Raw genomic sequence first — 18,311 nt, forward strand, 5'->3', positions numbered from 1 at the left:
GAGTGTGTGTTAATATGCAGACTGGTTAACAAAAAAAAGTTTGTTAGATAAAAGTATGAAGCCTTTATTTATTGCTAAAACACTTGGGCCTTAACACTGCAAGAGGAAAACTGAAGCATGGAAATCCAGCAGATAAAGGCAACAAAAGTTGTTCAGTAATGCCACCAGGATTTTACTTCTGACTATGAAATGGCACCTCCATATCATACAACTGGGAGCAACAACAGACTATGGCATAACTCTATAAAACGGAGTACACCCATCCTTAATATAACAAAACCTGGTCTGGATTGTAGCACATTAGCAAAGTTGGCGTGGTATACATTTTAAAAAGTTAGGCGGACACTGCAACCACCTACTGTAGACTTTTTGTTTAATGATATACGAAGGTGTTCCATCAGTAGAAACTCGCTGCATTATTTTGTCCTCTACTTGCTGACCAAGGAATGTATCTACTTCTGATGGTATAAATTTCCCGGCTGGCGTCTTCACTGTGTTCATTACACAACGTTGAAAGATTAAAAATAACTTGTCAGAACAGGGAAGAAATTTCATTTGTCAGGACTTTGATTTAGCTCTCTATAAATCAGGACGGGGCTCTGGCTTTATTAATTGCAATAGTCTGGGGCTGTGGATGGATTTCCTCGCCTTCACCCTTAATTACCCCGAAGCTCAATGCTCTGTAACGAGGATCATGTTCAGCCTCCAAATAGTCAAAACAGGAACATTTATACCAGTGCTAGACTTTGAACTCAGTTATAAATATGATGCGCACAGCCACACACCTTGCATGCAAACAACATAAAACTCACCAAAAGCTATACATTCATTTTATTTGACATTTTATTTAAAATTTGATTAGAAGAGGTGCATATTCAAAAAGGCTAGCAAATTGGAGCCGTGCTGCAAACAAAGGTGTGTTTCATAAGAAATTAGACCATGGACAACATTAATGTCTGCAGTCTGACATATTAAAGTAGACTTCAGAAGTGTCCATATCAGAAAAGTACCAACGTTTGAGAAACTTTGTCTAACCCCTTCAATCCCAGGGGTTTTTGGTACCTCAAAGCCCAGAGCAATTTTGCCATTTTTGGGGTATGTCGGTTTAGCGATGATTCTCTTTTCCTGTGAATAGTGTACCCATGTAAACTATATATTGTTTTTTCAAGGAGAGATAGAGCTTTCGTTTGATACCATAGTTGGATGATTAGCTGAAAATTTAGAATGAGAAATTTAGTAAAAACTAGCGAAGATTAGAAAAATAAACTAATTTTTTTTTACATTTTCCCTCTGAATCCTCACAAAATTAGGTAAAGTGATGGAAAATCCCCTCCAAGTTTATCAATTCAGCTGTCCTGATTTCAGAAATACCTAATTTATATAGATTTTCCAGACTTTCCCAGCACCATGGAGCATACTATTAGGTGTACAATTTTGTATAATTTTTATGCCTATGGCTTAATGGGTTTGGGGGTTGTGAACGGGGGCAGGAGGGTTATACTGGCTAGATGTTATGCTAGGGCAATGGGATGTAAGGTTTTTTTAAGAATTTTTTTTATTATCTTTTTTTATATATTTTTTTTAAATTTTTTTTTATTAATTTTTTTTATGTTTTATATATTTTTTTTTAAACAGTAATGGTTAGAGGTCCTCCTAGGGACCTCCTGAACATACCAGTGATGTCACAGTGACATCACAGCTCATATTATAATTTTTTTTAGTATTATTTATATTATTATTTTAATGATTTTTTTAATATTATTTTTAAATGGACTAACGTTTTGTTTTTTTCTGCTTTTCTGTTACAGGCCGGGAGGGGGAGTGAGAGAGATGGTTTCTCACTCCCCTCCCCGCGATCCCCCTGCACCGATCACACTGTGATCTCTATGCAGGTCCTCACAGACCTGCATAGAGATCGCAGCGTCTCTGTGCCTCATCGGAGGGCAGGATATCCCTGCAGGGGATATCCTGTCCTCCGATGACCTTCCGGGTTACGTCAGCAGTGACGTAACCCGGAAGGGAATGCCCGATCGCGCGTTTGCAACAGCAACAGCAGTTTACTGGCAACAGCTTACCGGCTTTCATGCCGGAAGCTGTTGCGGGAGATCGGACAGCAGAAAGCCGGCAAAGCCGGCTTCTGCTGTCAGTGGGGAGTCCAGGCTGTCAAACGACAGCCTGGTCTCCCGTGCAGCGGCAGGGATGTGTCCCTGACGCTGCACGAAGGGCTGGACGTACCGGGACGTCCATAGGGGTTTCTTTGTGGGCGTTTTTTGGACGTCCCGGTACGTCTATAGGGGATTGAAGGGGTTAAACTACTTTTACCATAGACACACATCTACTCACAAACCCATTCACACATGTGTTCCTCTGATATGCCATACTGGAAGCTCTTCCCTAACAGACCTAAAAGCCCCACATCCCTCCCACAAATAAGTCTACTTACTAGGTCCAGTGAATATTAACTCGCATGAGTTGGACACAATGTACAACTTGCCTTTGTATAATTAAATGTCAATAATATAGGAACACTGGGCTAGTGCTCCTAGTATAAGTGTAGTACCACACACTCACTTACTCTGGAGGGACAACTATCATTTTTTTTTATTATGTTTACTTTTCATTTTCAGGGACATCATGAAAGATCTAAACAACTGTTCTGTAATTTCACGCCTTGTCAGATAGCTGTTCTTTCTGCCGTAGCCCCTTTAAATAATGACAAGGATGAAGATTTTACCATGACAGGCTTGTATGGATCTGATACCCCAGTGTGTATCTGTCAATGTATGCATATCACATCTAGAACAATATTAAACAAGGCATTTTATCTTTGGTAAACAGCGTGGGACAGCACCTCACTCAACATTCATAACCACCCAATTAATAGAAAACCAGCAACATCCAGCGTATGTGTCAGTTTCCCCAAATCCTACATTTTATAGTTTGGAAGATAAAAACTTAATGTATCTACAAGTTACAATAAACACTATACATATTAGCATACATGGGAACATCCAGACTCCAGCTTCTGGGGCCTTCCCTGTTTGGGATGCGGGAAGAGCGTCCGCTTGGGGGGGGCGATACCTATTCACATTGGCAGGAGGTCCCATCGATATCAGTAGGCCGTCTTGCTGACGTTGCCTGCAAGCTAGCCCCACACACATGAAAACTGGTCATGGTTGGTGGAAGCGAGCGGTTTAGTGGACCATGCATAGAGTTAAGGCTTCACATTAAATCTCCTGTCGATACCCGAAGAGTTTCCAGGCATGCATATGACAGACTCCATCTTAACTTACTTTTCTCGCAATCTACATGATTTTTCCTCCCCCATAATTTACCTTTCCTATATTCTAAGTTACTTATTGCTGTTGGTTCCTATAGGGTTTGTAAAGGTGGGTGAGGAGAAGGGACAGAACTTCAGGAAAGAGAAGGTAATACTGTCCCTACCACAGGCACCCACCTATCTCAGATTGCAAAAGATGCAGTTTTAAACTAAATGTCTACAAAACAAACATACTGTAAAAATCTGTATATATTATTTTATTGAGTAAAGTTATAATAAAAGTTATCACACTGCTCCCCTTTAATGTCAGTATCATATCTAAATAGTTCCCTCTAGTTTACCCATTCCTATTACCCATTTATATTAAAAAAGAATTTTGAGATAAATGTTTCTATTTTCCTTAAGTTTGATCTAGATATGTTTTATTGCTAAAATGTTCTTGCCCTACCATACTCCTGAGCAAACCTAGTTCCCGAGCATTTGATTTCATTTTATTTAATGTATTCTACTTATTTAATGTACAGTGTCATTGTCTTTCTTCTTTGTAATATTTCCATAATGTTATTTTTACATTTTTTCTCACGATCATCTCTTTTTTTTCTTTACAAGAGGAAACTAGGTTAAAAGGCCATGGGAAAAATAAAACGAATCCAAAACACTGCCTGCTAAGTGTTTACAGCTTTATGTACTTTGATGTTGTTTTCCTTGGACAATTTACAAGGTTTGAACCATATACACTTGCATTACATTTGTATTGGTATCAAAATGAAGACACGGCACACCATGGGTTGTAGCAAGACCAGTGACCTTGTTTTTGAGGAGTCGTATTAATCTGCCACAGTCAAAATGAAGCAAGCTATATATTTTGTGGCTTTTTTCAGGAAATAAAATCAGTCCCTGTCCTGAATGACCATTGGCAAATAGAAAAGTGTTTATTATCAGATTTCTAGAACCGTCTATGTTCGATATTGTGAATAACAAGGTAAGAAGTAACTCTTTGACCCCTGAACTGCCACTAGTGAGGTATTAGAATGAATCATCCCGTTCAAGTAAATAGATATGACTTGACTATTAACGATGCATAGTTCCATATACACCAGTATTATGAAGGAGGAAAAAGAATCAATTTATACCTGAAAAATCAGCGTAGACTTTCCTTACAACGTAAAAAAACACAAACATTAATGGCCACGTTTAAAAATGTGTCAGAAAACAAAAGGCCAAAAATGCACCAAGAGGAATTTGCTAGACAGCTCTACGGAGAAGACTTATGTATTCCTCTGTAGCTTAATTCTTCCATACAGAATGATTCATTTCACAATCCTAAGCGTTGAAACAGGGAAATCTGGGGAACACAGAGCTTTCATTAAAAGTATAAAAAAATACAAAAAAAGAAAAGAGACAACATTAAAATTAACTACTGAACCTGGTAATTTTGTTTTAAGGGGTATGGTTAACCCCTTAAGGACAATGGGCGGTCCCTAAAACCATTGAAAACAATGCATTTTGAGCCTGTACATGTACGGGCTTTGTCATTAAGGGGTTAAGAAGGTTGGCTAGAGAACGGTGTTTTACTGAGACTTTTAAAGTGACTTTATGAGTTAAACAAATTATATAATAAGTAAAATAATTTAGAACTAAAACAAAATACACACATGCTAGTTGACCTAGTTGGTTTTATCACCACCACACCTTAACCATTGTTATGCAAGAATAAAACAGTTGTGAAAATATCCACTTTATTGTTTCGGATCTCCCAAAATGAAAGCTATTATATGTTTTAGAAATTCTGAATGAAATGAGATATCTCACTGTGCTAGTGACAGGCAGAGCTGCTAATGTGCCAAAGTTACAGAAATACTCTCTTAGCTACTGCATATGAACTGCTTTATGATCAGATACAAGCGGTGGGATGTATATCTAAACATTTAATTCAGCCATGCATAATATGATATAAAAAATTATATTTTTTAGACTCATTTTTATGCATGCAGGGGGCATCAGAACAGAATGTGGTTTCATGGATATATAGTATTTTTATGAAATTCTCCACCCATGTTATCTAATTTTATATAAATAACTGATACAAGTGTGAAAATATGAAATATTTCTTAAAATCTGTATTACTATTAAGTTAGCTAAGGGTGATATTATATTAAAAATATGTTTGGTGGCAATATCTTTAATGACCTTTACTATGGTAGATAGTAGATATATATTTAGTATATTATATATTTCTCGTCATTTTAATTAATTCTAGGTGTTGATAACTAGCACCTGCAAAGTGCTGCCCCCTACAGTATGACCGATGTATAAACTCACAGGGTGGAATCAATGTACATTACACATGCCATAGGGCAACAATGTGTTTGTGCTAGTCAGAAATATGCAAAATGTGTATGGCCTGGAAAACATGACAAACGCGGTCATCCAATCTCAGGTTAGTTTGTACCATTAAACAGGAGTTTACTGGAAAGCTGCTTTTTCATCTCACTGAATTCAGCGTCCATCAAGAAGGGACAGTCCTGCTGCATGAATTGGTTTAAACTGTGACTCCCCAATAAACGCACTTATAACTTTCTCATTCAATGAAAGGTAGCAGCTGCTACATACACTTTAAGGAATCCGATATATTTTTCTTCATAACTATCAATTTAATAAATCACAAGATTGATTTACAACTTTTAGTCCTAAGGTCTTATGTAATACCCATCAGCATTCATTGAACTGTAGCGGTTTATAGATTTTATACTAGGGTTTTTGGTTTTTTTTTTACATTTTTGGTTTTCTTTGATTGCAGTTTCAAAAATGGTGTCTAGAGTAACAAGCATTTTGGGTGGTATTCCTGGGGCATTTGGCTATGCTGGGCTGAAAATCAACTAACACCTTTCACCACCTCTTCCAATCCTGCCTGTCTTTGTAATTGTTAAAACTAAAGCAATAAGACTCGTTTATTATTTTTTTTTCAGTATCGGCAGTCATTATACGTACACACTCATTAGTTTATGCTAATTTATTAAATTCTCTAGACTGTGTATGTATTAATGAGAACAAATGAAATCATTGAGAGTTTTTATTTGATAAACCTTAAGTTGAGCAGTAGTGGAGAAAATAATAATTTGTCAGGGTTCTTGAAGCAGAAACACGCAGTATCTTCTGATCGGCATTAAGTACCGTTGACTTTCAATTTGATGTCAAATGAAATTTGTTGCCCAAGATTATAAACTTGCTTTTTATACAAATCCACAATAATTAAAACATTTAATTTGTTGTCTTTTGACAATGGCATAGCCCTGTAGACTGAACTACATCACATGACATCTCACAATACTTTACTACTGATTATGGTCCTTACGTCTATGGCCAATTGCCCTTGTTATATGAGATGAATAATAAGACTTATATTCAACCACTAAGTCATTAATTTTGTTGTATTTAACTTGGAACCCCATAGTTTCTAACTGTCCTGGTTTTAATGGGATATTCATGATTTTTTGGGTACTATCCTGCTGCCCTGCATGCTTGGCCCATTGTGTTGCTTTTGTGCAGGGCCGGCCGGAGACTTAACGCCGCCTGGGGCGAAGTTTAAAATGCCGCCCCCTGCCGACGCCGGGGGGGGGGGCAGCGGCATTATCTACCCCCCCCCCCGGTACTTACCCTTAAACAGTCCTGCGGCGAGTCTCCCTGTGCTGCCACGGTGCCGGCTTGTAATGCTGAGCGCCGGAAATTCACGTCACTTCCGGCGCTCTGCATTACAAGCCGGCACCGAGACCGAACAGGTAAACTCGCCGCAGAGGAGAGAGAGAGGGGCGCCGAGCGGGTAAGCGAAAACCACTCGGTGCCCCTCTCTCTCTCCTCCGCTTCAAAAAAAACAAAAAAAAACCGCTTGGGGCGGCAAAGTGCCGCCCCTTCTGAAGTGCCGCCTGGGGCAATTGCCCCAGTCGGCCCCATTGTAGGGCCAGCCCTGCTTTTGTGGGCAAAAACAGTAAAGGGATGTGCTGTATCCTTTCCCCTCAACCCTATAGTTACCAAATTGCCAGTGTCCCAAACCAGAATGTAACTCGTAGGTTAATGCACAATATGCAAACGGAGTGTTAATGTCACTTGACTGGTAATGACAGGGAGGCCCTGGCACTTTTATGCAGCCAGTCATACCTAGCCTCGTGATGCATCTCCAGATCTGCCCCTCCAGAGTGTGTGGTGCGGTTGGCCAGTGGCCCACTGGGCATTTGCCCGGTGTACAAGATGGCCAGTCCAGGCTTGCTTTCCACCTAGGTTATGTGGGTAAAGTGAAGATACATGTGGGATTACACCCACAGAACACCCCCCTCAGACCTATCTGCACATTGACAGCGCCAAGTGTGGGTGCTGTGCATGCAAAGGTTAAAAGCAGTCACTGTAATCCGGACATTTGCTAGGATATGTTGTTCAGACTGTCCGAGCAAAGTCTAGACAAAATTATTGTTATTTGATCAGTTTAGCTTGGCTAGTATGGTTTTTAATAGCCAAACATTTTGCTGTTTTGTTAATTAATAATGATTTTTAGTAAAAAATAATATTTCACACTTTATTAGGAACCTGTTTGAAACCTTGAGGGATTTTTGCATAGTAAAAAAAATAAATATTTGTGGTGTGTATTTAATGAGCTTTTCTGCTCTGCTTAATAATGTGACACTGCTATCCACTGTTTCTTATATCTCCTGCAGTCTTTTCACATTGATGAACATACAGTACCTTCCTAGTTCCCACGCCTGCAGCTTGTAGCACTAGTAGTAATGCAGGGAGGTAGCCCTCAAGAAAGAAACACACACTTAAGCTACATATGGAAGTACTCAAGGACCTGCTGATTCCCCAGCTGTACAGTTTAACTGTATCAATGAATTCACACGATGTAAAATGTAAGCATAACATATGGGGAAGGGAGCTCTTTGGGGATTTCACAATTATAGAAATGTATCTTCAGAAAGGGCGAGCAGATTTTTATTTGACACAGGAATTGCACCTGGTTAGCTGTGTTTAGGATATATTAATATCGGAGGTTTGAGGTTCGCAATCTCCTGAGATGACGTCAGGAGAATCCAAGCATAGGCTCAGTGTGCTTACATCTTAGCTGGGGTCATGGGAAATCCTCTGCATAGATACAGTATTATTAGGATTGGGATTTACAGCACAGAATGGGCCAAACTGCCAAACTGATGCGGGGAAACATTAGACAGGTTGTATCTTCATTTCATAAAAGGGTCGGTCACCCACATTTCCAGTTACATCACTTAAATTGCTATTATAGATTAAGTTTTGTCCTCAGACCTGGTTCCTTTCATCCCACTATCCTAGGAAAAAGTTGTAGGTCCAACACTCTGTGAAGGAGTCCTTGGTCCATCGGGAGTTTTAAGGCCTGAAGGAGCACAAACAGGGCAGTTTTTGGAGACCTCTTGAAAAAATCATCAAATTTATGTTTTCAGGCATTGACACACCAAAGCCCTATTAGTGTCCCTCAAGGCCTGGAGTGGATATGCTGGTCTAATCTAATCAGTTTGAAATATTAATAATTTCCCCACATTGTTTGTGATAAGTGCTGGGAAGAAACCTACTAGCTCTACTGGCATTTGAAACTGTTATGTTTTTTTTCCCAAACAAGCAAAATATTCTGGAGGTTCTACTTCAAAATAGGTTTTTTTTTAACCAAATGGGCCCAGTAGACATTTCATTGGTGCTCCATACCACTCTATAAATGCCAGAAGTTGTTTGTCACTTTTTCTGCAACTTGTGGAATTTATTCTTGAACCAATACAAGAATATCAATAGACCCACTGAAATATTTCAGATGCATACTTCTCTCTGATATACACACAGGAAGGATGAGGATTTTTGGCATCTATGTGTTAACTAGAATCTACCCTTGTTCGCGTTTTGTGACTGCTGGACTTTTCTAAACTCCTCTGTTAGCCTTGGTAGTGTGATTCTTGGCCATTCAGTCTGGTGTCCATTTAATGTGAATATAATAAAGGTTCCACATCAAATTGAAACTTTGAAACAATTCAGTTGTGAGGGAAAAAGTGGTTGATAGGTACACATATATTTATTTGTTATAGATAGCAAAAGGCAAACATCATTACAGTACTTAAAAGAACAGTCTATTCCCCAAAATTGCATTTTTATCTTGAATGCATGTTAAAGTCCATTTTGGGTGGACTTTAATGCATTTTCCCACATATAAACTAAAGCCTACATTCTTTAGTTCTCCTTGTTATAAAATGGGACATAAGCCTCTCGCACACACAGCTACCTGACGGTTCCCCAAGCCATGTATCACGATGACATAAATGTATTTTATATAAATAGAATTTTGTATTCTCACCCTTGCTCTTATGCTATGTGTTAATTATGGTAATCCTTTCCTGACTTAATCAACTCCATTACCCTGCTAAAGTGGTAATGCCCGGTCCCACTAAAGTGATCTCCCTTGACTGGTGTGCCGTGTCATGACTGGTGGTGTGGTTCTTTGTGAAACCCTTTTCCCCCGGAGAAGCACCTTTACTTGTCTACATACCTTTACTTCAGCTACATATCTTGTAGCCGTCTTTCAAGATTTTTAAATATAATTGGAAATACATTAGTTGTGCTAAAAGCTGTGACTTTGATCAATTATAAAATCTACACATAAGCAGTTTTTCGACTATAACGCCCGTGATCCTCTAAATCCTGCAGCACAACACAGAAATTTAGATGAGGTTCACATAACAGATTCTAGGTATAGAATTTGTTCTTCCAATTGCTGCTTAAGATACAGCGGAAGGTGCATAGGAAAATTGCATTCCTCAGCAGTTCTGTTCTTTTAAACAAGGAATATATTTTAAATGCTTATTTGTTAAAGCATTGTCATATGCCATACCAGTATGAAAAGGAAGTACAGCTAAATGCCCCTGCAATATACAATAATGCATTAACCACACAAAATAACATGTTATGATCAGAGAAAATACTCACTGTAATGATTGCTTTTTAAACAGATAGGGCCTCTGGACAACAGCATCACAAGAGCTCCCTTATTATTTATAACTATATTTATTACCATGAAAGATTATGCTGTCATACAGTATCATAGTCATACTTGATGGGTTCCCTAGAGGTCCTACATGGACAGACTCCTTCCTATTTCAAATAAGGAGATGTTGGGCTGGAATATTGCCCTTAAGTTTTTAATTTTTGTTTTTAAGATGTTATAAGGTGGGACCTTCCCTCATTTTTGATGCAGAACCCTCTTAGGAAGGGAAGCTGTGGACAGCCCCAAGTTGGCCAACACGGTCACTACAATGGCAAGTGCTGGAAAAGGGGAGAAGACATTCCTCCTTATAACCTTTATGATGGGAGGGTAGTCACACATGATGGCACTAGATCATCAATGTCCTGGTGTGTGACAATAAAAAGTATGAAGAAGGGGTTTATTGGGTGGGGTATACTAGACCTGCTCACCTCCATATTTGCTTGGGCTAGATAACCAGCCATCTTATTTGTGACTATTAGCAATTTTTTTCTTATCACATATGGGATACCTTGTCACGGTAAGTAAGCGTTTATGTTTTGGGCAAAATACAGTAGTAAAGCTTTATAATTTATTTAATGTATCTTTTCATAGGTATGACTTTGATGTATTTCCCAGTGAATAGTTTCACACAGTGTAAAGATTATTTTGCTGCTCTACAAAGTTCCACGTTGTTTTATTAGCATTTGATAATTTGGTAAACAAAAAGCAGAGTCTGGTTTTAAGACTGAGGAATTCCCTCTCTCAAACACTAAACTTTCATATTATTCCTCTCCTTACAACATCTGTTGACAGTATAAATGGCCTCACATCACTATAATTTAACTCTGTGGGAAAATAATAGGTCATGGGGTGAAGGGAAAATCCACAATAAGCTTTCCACATGGAAGAAGGCCACATGCAGCATGCTTTATGAATTCTTTCACTGAAGAAAATTACAGTACGTTGATTTCTATTACATATAGTTTTAATTGATATAAAATCCCCCTACCCAATGCAGTTTAAAGGGCTAGCCATATTTTTTTTTTGGATCAGATGTCTCTATACTAAAGGAGAGGCTATTTCGACAGTTGACTACCTGACTCCTGTCAAACAGCAACAGTGGGTCACTTAGGGCACACTCATGAGAAACAGGGGCAAGAATGAATCGGCTTCCAATGCATTCTTTGCTAGTGCCAAGTTCTGTTAAGCTCTGTTGGCACCCCTGTCTGCCATCAATCACATGGTAGGTATTAGACTTTCTAGAACCAACACAAGGAAGGACTTAGAAACAAAAAGTTGTATTTCTCTAAGAGCACAGGGGACTTTTATACAAACAAATTGAAGAAATTACAAATACAAATTTCTTTTCCATAAACAAGGAACACTTATTGTTACATTTGTGCCCAAAATTAGGATCTGCGATTTTGTGACACATCACTTCATCGCTTTACTTTTAGAAAACTATAGTAAAAATTGTGAAATATACCTGACATAAACTAAAAAGGCATACTACTGAATCTCTCCACTTTTTTATGTTTTTTTTTTCTTCTCCAGAAGTTTAAAAAATATGAGACATCTGAGTAAAACGCATCTGCCAATATATAAGCTGCAGTGTACTAAATATTCCCCAAATCATGTTTTAAGTTTGACAGAATTAATTTTGTACTTTGCTAAATCTAATTTCCTTTAGATCCAGAGAAATTACTTAGTGATTGACATGGTTAATTTTGCATTCTTAATTTACATAGAAATGTTTAGAGGCAAGAGAAAGATGCATTCATAGATCTATTTAAAAATAATCCAGATTTTTTTTTAACCATGATGAAGACCACACTACATCAAAATGATTGTTATGGAAGGCCTTTATACGTGTTCTCTTTCCTTAGTGAATTAGCTCCAATAGTGTCCCTACAGGCAGGAACCAGTGTTTCAAAAGTAATAATGTCATGCCTTTTGTTGTTTTTAAAAAAAAAAATGTATTGCCAGAATGTTCAACGCAATAGGAAAATCAGTATTTAGCATAAAAAGTTCTCACAGTTTTAATGTAAAGGAGTAATTTGTATTGCAACATCCCCGTACAACGATTGCTACGGAAAGAATTTGTGTTGAGCGTTCTCTCTGTTTATAAAAGTCATATTCCAAATTAAAACAGAGAAGATCATTTCTCATGAGGGTAAGAGATGCCAAGATTTGAATAAAAAAAGTTCTCTGTTTCCCAGACTATAAATAGCAAGATTTATTTACATGAATATGTATGGAATTAGTGCGGGTAATGGGAGAATTTTTTGTTTTTATTCATTGGAGTCCTGCTCTGGGATTTTTTGTAACCACTTCTAAGCCGGAGCGGAGCTGAGATAAATTGTGTAGTATAAAGCTAGCTTGCAATAACAGACACAGGGGGCAGTCGCTCCCGTGCTTGAAACATTTTCTCCATATTTTGCCCATATGCCCCATGGCCAGAAGCTTTCGTGGTGTGACAATAAAACCCACACACAGAGATTGCTAAACACCTGGTAATAATTAAAGCACCATTAATGTTGTAAAGTAAATTTGGCTTCCAAGGAATCTTGGGCTGTTGTTAATAATTATGTTTAGTTTTAAAATGTAGGGGAAGAAGTACATTTAAACATTCCCAGGAGACCTACGTAAATGGCAGACCCATCAAAATTTTAGCTTGTAGAACACATAGGCATTCAGTAATTGTATCCAAATTGCCAGCAATGCACACTACGATGGTTAGAATGGGTTAAAACAAGCCCCTCCGTCTGGAAGGTCACAGGACTGACACCACTGTAATACCTCCTTTTGGGAACTGGAAAAAAAAGAGAAAGTTTACGTTGTGTCATTGGAAAAGGAAAAACAGAATGTGGGAAAATAGTGAAAATTTGCCCTTAATTCTAGTGGATTCAGACTCCCTAAATCTGGTCCTGTATTTTCTTTAAAATGCAGTATATTAAAATGATCTTTGTTAACTGGATCATTTCTTTAAAAATATGTTAACTTATAGCATATTATTATTCTCATAAACCATTGTTTTGTGTCCAAATTCCTTATGTTTAAAATAAAACACACGTGAAATGTAAATGTATACAGTATTTCAAAAATGTCATTTTTAAGCAATAAACTATTTGTTTTCGGCAGGCTGTTTAATTTGTGTTACATTAGGGGATGTGTACAATAAGTGAAATGGTCTTATCACCATGGTAACCCATGGAGTCTTCACTCTGTTTGCTGGGCAGTGGCAAATCTGGCCTAGGCCAACTAGGCGTAGGGTGGCAGGTCCTGGGGAGTGGCAGCCCCTCTGTGACTTAACAGGGAGCCAATGGCGTTAATGGGCAATGAAGCTCCCTGTAGTGACACTCCTCAGATCACAGAGTACATTAACACTAAGGATTTGTGCCATAGTTTACTTAAACTTGCCCCAACTCATCCTTAAAAGGCCAGAATATGACCCTCAACAGTAAGAACAGTGGCACAGAAGTGGCTGTACTTGGTTAAGCCTAGGGCAGTACTGAATTAACCCCTTAACGTCCATTGCCGGGTCAGGCACGTCATGCAAAACAGTCAGTTAACGACCTATGACGTGCCTGACACGTCATGGCGTTACATTTTTTCAGAAAGCAATCAAAGTTGCTGTAATGCCTCGACATAGAGGCATTCGGCAACACAGAAAAAAAACGCTGGGGAGCGGTTAGATCGCTCCCCGGAGCGTTTATAATAGTTAATAAAAAAGACAGCGTTTCGTTTAAAAATGGCGGCGCCATGCCGCCGGTAAAATTGTTTAGGAAGCGATCGGCAATCGTTTCCTTCACTAAGTCGGTGTTACTGAAATGCCTCGATATCGAGGCATTTCAAGAACACCAACTTAGTGGAAAAAACGACCTTTGATCGTTTCTTAAACTAAGTTTCTAGTGGCAGGGAGCCGCCATGCTTACCTTGCCTTCCAAGATGGCGCTGCCCTTCTCCTGGCAGTAGCCTCAGAAGCGATTACAAATCGCTTTCATCACTCAGGGGGTGTTGCTGGATGCTATCAGCATCCATTGATTGACACCCAAAGCCTAAAGATCACTCAGGAGAGTGATCTTGATTTGCTCAGTCAAAGGCAATGTCAACTCCTCTTTCCATAACTCAATATAGAGTACTCCTTTCTCTGCTGCCCTGGGTAAGAACCTCACATCAAACTAGCTCTGTTCCACTTTCCATGGTTGCTGCTGCTGATTCCTGCCTCCAAGACTTTACAGTAGTGAAACCATGAAGCATCCATGTTTCAGTTCTTAAGACTGTTATTCTGAATCATTTTCTTAAGCCCCCTCGCCTGCTTTTATTAAATGTTATAAACATTGCCTTTGACCGGTAAAGACCTGCCTCCCTCCATCACTTGCTTTTAGTGAGGGAGAGAGACAGATCGTGAGAAAGCAGGTACACTTTGATAAAATCTTATCAAAAATAAACATTTACACAAAAGGCTCTTATAAGAGCCCCTCTTTTTCTTTTTAACCCCTTCCTTACTGTTGATCACTGCATAGGCAGTGATATTGCACATCAGCACTTTTTTGCTGTTTGTGCCCTTTTATTTTATCCACATTTTTTCAGGTTTATTTTATATTGTTTTATTATTTTTAGCACCTTTTTTGCTTACTGTATTTTTTTTATATATATTTTATTTTCTTTTTCATTTTACCGGCTAGGGGTTAATGATGAAGCGCAGGTATACTGCGGAGGAGGCGTATGATTTTTTGGCCTCAGATTCTGAGGCCACTGACACAGCGTCAGATTTTGATGTTGGTCAATTCACAGATACATCTAGTGATGTATCTGTGGCTGCTGGGTCCGCTGCCACAAGTAGTGGTGGCAGGGCACCTGAGGAGTGGGTAGCACCTAATAGGTATAAGCCAGCTATCCCTCCTTTTACTGCAATTCCTGGCATCAATATTGATGTTACGGGATTCACCCCATTGCAGTTTGTGCAGATTTTTTGGGGAGAAGATATCTTGGGAGACATTGTCTCCCAGTCAAACCTTTATGCCCAGCAGTACCGTGCTGCTAACCCCGACTCCTATTTTGCAAAGCAGCCATGGACCCCCATTGACGTGCCAGAATTTCTTAAATTCTGGGCGTTAACTATGCTCATGGGAATTATTAAAAAACCCTCCATCCGCTCCTACTGGAGCACCAGCCCCATCCTTAGTACCCCCATTTACACCCAGTCCATGGGTAGGAGAAGGTATGAAATGATTCTTCATTTCATGCATTTTAGCGATAATAGCCTGTGCCCCCCTAAGGAACACCCACAGTTTGACAGGCTCTATAAAATCCTCCCCCTGATTACCCATCTCGTGTTTTGCAGAGTCTTATACACCTGGAAGGGATATCTGCGTGGATGAATCTCTGATGAAGTATAAAGGAAGGTTGGGATTCAAGCAGTATATTCCTTCCAAGCGCTCCAGGTATGGCATAAAATTGTATAAGCTCTGCGAGAGCGAGACTGGGTATACTCAGGCTTTCCGGGTATACGAGGGAAAGGATAGCCACCTTGACCCTCCAGGTTGCCCAGAACATCTGGGCACCAGTGCCAAGATTGTGTGGGACCTAATATTCCCACTTATGAACAAAGGCTACCACTTGTATGTTGACAACTTTTATACAAGCGTCCCTTTGTTCAAGCTGCTGTGTTGTTTTGACACAGTAGCTTGCGGTACTATTAGAAAGAACCGCGTGGGTTTCCCACAAGATCTGGCACAAACCCGACTACGAAAGGGGGAGACCTCAGCTCTACGTCAAGAGGAGCTCTTAGCATTGAAGTTCATGGACAGAAAAGAGGTGTGCATGCTGACCACCATCCACGATGAGAAAACTGTGGAGGTTTCTGTCCGTGGCAGAGCTGGGGTCACTAGAAAGCCAGTGTGCATCAGGGCCTATAATAAGAACATGGGTGGAGTTGATCTGTCAGATCAACTCCTACAGCCCTACCTCATTATGAGGAAGGCAAAGGCCTGGTACAAGAAGGTTGCAATTTATATCATGCAAATTGCGACCTACAATGCTTTTTTGTTGCACAAAAAAGCAAATCCCGTAATGCAACTGTCTTTTTTGCATTTTCAACTTCAAGTTATTTCGGGTATCTTGTACCAAGATGCACCTGTTCCCCGGGCGGTGACAGAGTCTAATAGAATTGGGGCTACCCATTTTATTTTTAGACTTCCTCCCACAAAGAAGAAGCAGAGTCCCCAAAAAAGATGCAGGGTATGCTACAGCAGGGGGCAAAGAAAGGACACCACGTTCTACTGTCCAGATTGCCCTGGAGAACCTGCACTCTGCCTTGGTAACTGCTTTAAGCTGTACCACACAACTGCCCATTTTTAATTTTTTTGTTTGTTTGTTCCTGTTCCACTATTATATTTTTTTAGATTTTTTTGTACATTTACTGCTTTTTAGAATTTTTTTTTTGCTGCACCATTTTTGAGCCTTTATTTGCACTGACAAGTGACCTCTGTGTCTTTCCCATGGCATGAGGGAATCGCTTAACGGTGCTAGATCAAATCCCTTCTTGGAGAAAGGCCAGGCTTTCTTGTAGCCTGCCCCTTCCGAAAGTTGGGTACAAAAAAAGTTTTTTTTAACGGATGTCAAAATTTCAAATTGAAACCGTGAATTACGCATGTCCCAAATGTTACCTTTTAGCCCCCACACAACCTGACAAACCATGTGGGGTATCACTGTACTCAGGAGATGTTGCTGAACACATATTGGGGTGTTGTTTGACAGGGACATATACCATATATATTTATATGTATAACTAAAATCCAATTTGTGTGAAAAAAAAAAAAAAATTACTATTACAAAGTTTGACAAAGTGTGGTTGTATAATTAGTGTATGGAAAGGGTTAAAATACCAGCATTTGAAATACCTTGGAGTGTCTAGTTTCCAAAAATATATGGTTTCATGGGGATAAATTGAGTTAACCGGCTTCAAAGATGTTCCAAAGAGGAGATGGAGGCAGAATGACCAGATGCTAAAAGTCTGTGTTGAAAACCTGAATTACGCATGTCCCAAAAGTAGCCTTTTCCCAGCCAAACAATCCGACAAACCTATACATGCGGAGATGGAGGCAGAATGACCAGATTTGGAAAGAAAGGTTTGGAAATCATAAAACGCTACTTGTACTTATTGCCCTATAACTTACAAAAAACAGCAAAAAAACATAAAAACATTGGGTATTTCTAAACTCAGGACAAATAGTAGAATCTATTTAGCTGTTTTTTTTTACTTGCTTTCGTCGATGAGTAAAAGATTTTTCAAATAAAAGTCATTAAAGGTGTTTTTTTTTCAAATTTTCACCATGTTTTATTAATTTTTTTATAGTAAATTAGATGATATGTATCTGAATAAAGCCCATCTTGTCCTGAAAAAAACAACATATAACTTGTGTGGGTACACTACATGGGTGAGGAGAAAATTACATTTAAACACGAACACCGCAAAAGTGTTAAAACAGGCTCGGTCCCAAAGGGTACATAAAGAAAAATAAGCCCGGTCCTTAAGGGGTTAAAATACAGCACTGTTGCTAGGGCAATTAGAAAACTTTAAAACTCTGCACCTGAATCTGTTTTTGTACATATTCCATACTGTGCCTGCATGTATATTATCCTAAATTATTATTACTACTTATAATATAACAAGGTATCCAGGCAGTGTGTGCTTACCCAATGGCTTCCGGAAGCATGGTTCTGCTGTAGGTGCACATGTGACACGCAGCAGGGGAAACGCACGTGATGCACAGCAGATGCCAAGCAGACCAGGTTCTGGATTTAAGGATCTAGAACTGCGTTTGCTGTGTATTGATTCCTTAAGTCCAATGGTTGACCCTTGGCTTGTCTGACTACTGTCCTGCCTAGCAATTCTGTACCTTGCTGTCCTGACATGCAGGGGTGTACCTAGAGTATTTGGCACCTGGGGTGGATCCCACTTTAAAACTTTATGACTGCTATCATTATATACTGAGGCAGATA

The 18,311-nt window shown here is 39.2% G+C and overlaps 1 non-coding gene across 1 annotated transcript; it reads left to right on the forward strand.

Annotated features, from left to right (window-relative positions):
• The first annotated feature begins 16,775 nt into the window (after positions 1–16,775).
• Positions 16,776–16,907, forward strand: LOC149297853 (small nucleolar RNA SNORA35). The gene has a single exon (XR_016272472.1). It is a non-coding gene; the product is annotated as a small nucleolar RNA SNORA35 (small nucleolar RNA).
• The last annotated feature ends 1,404 nt before the right edge of the window (positions 16,908–18,311 follow it).

Source organism: Sceloporus occidentalis, unplaced genomic scaffold (genome assembly GCF_023333645.1).
Source record: "Sceloporus occidentalis isolate IW3139 unplaced genomic scaffold, rSceOcc1.0.p SCAF_36, whole genome shotgun sequence".
Lineage (NCBI taxonomy): Eukaryota > Metazoa > Chordata > Lepidosauria > Squamata > Phrynosomatidae > Sceloporus > Sceloporus occidentalis.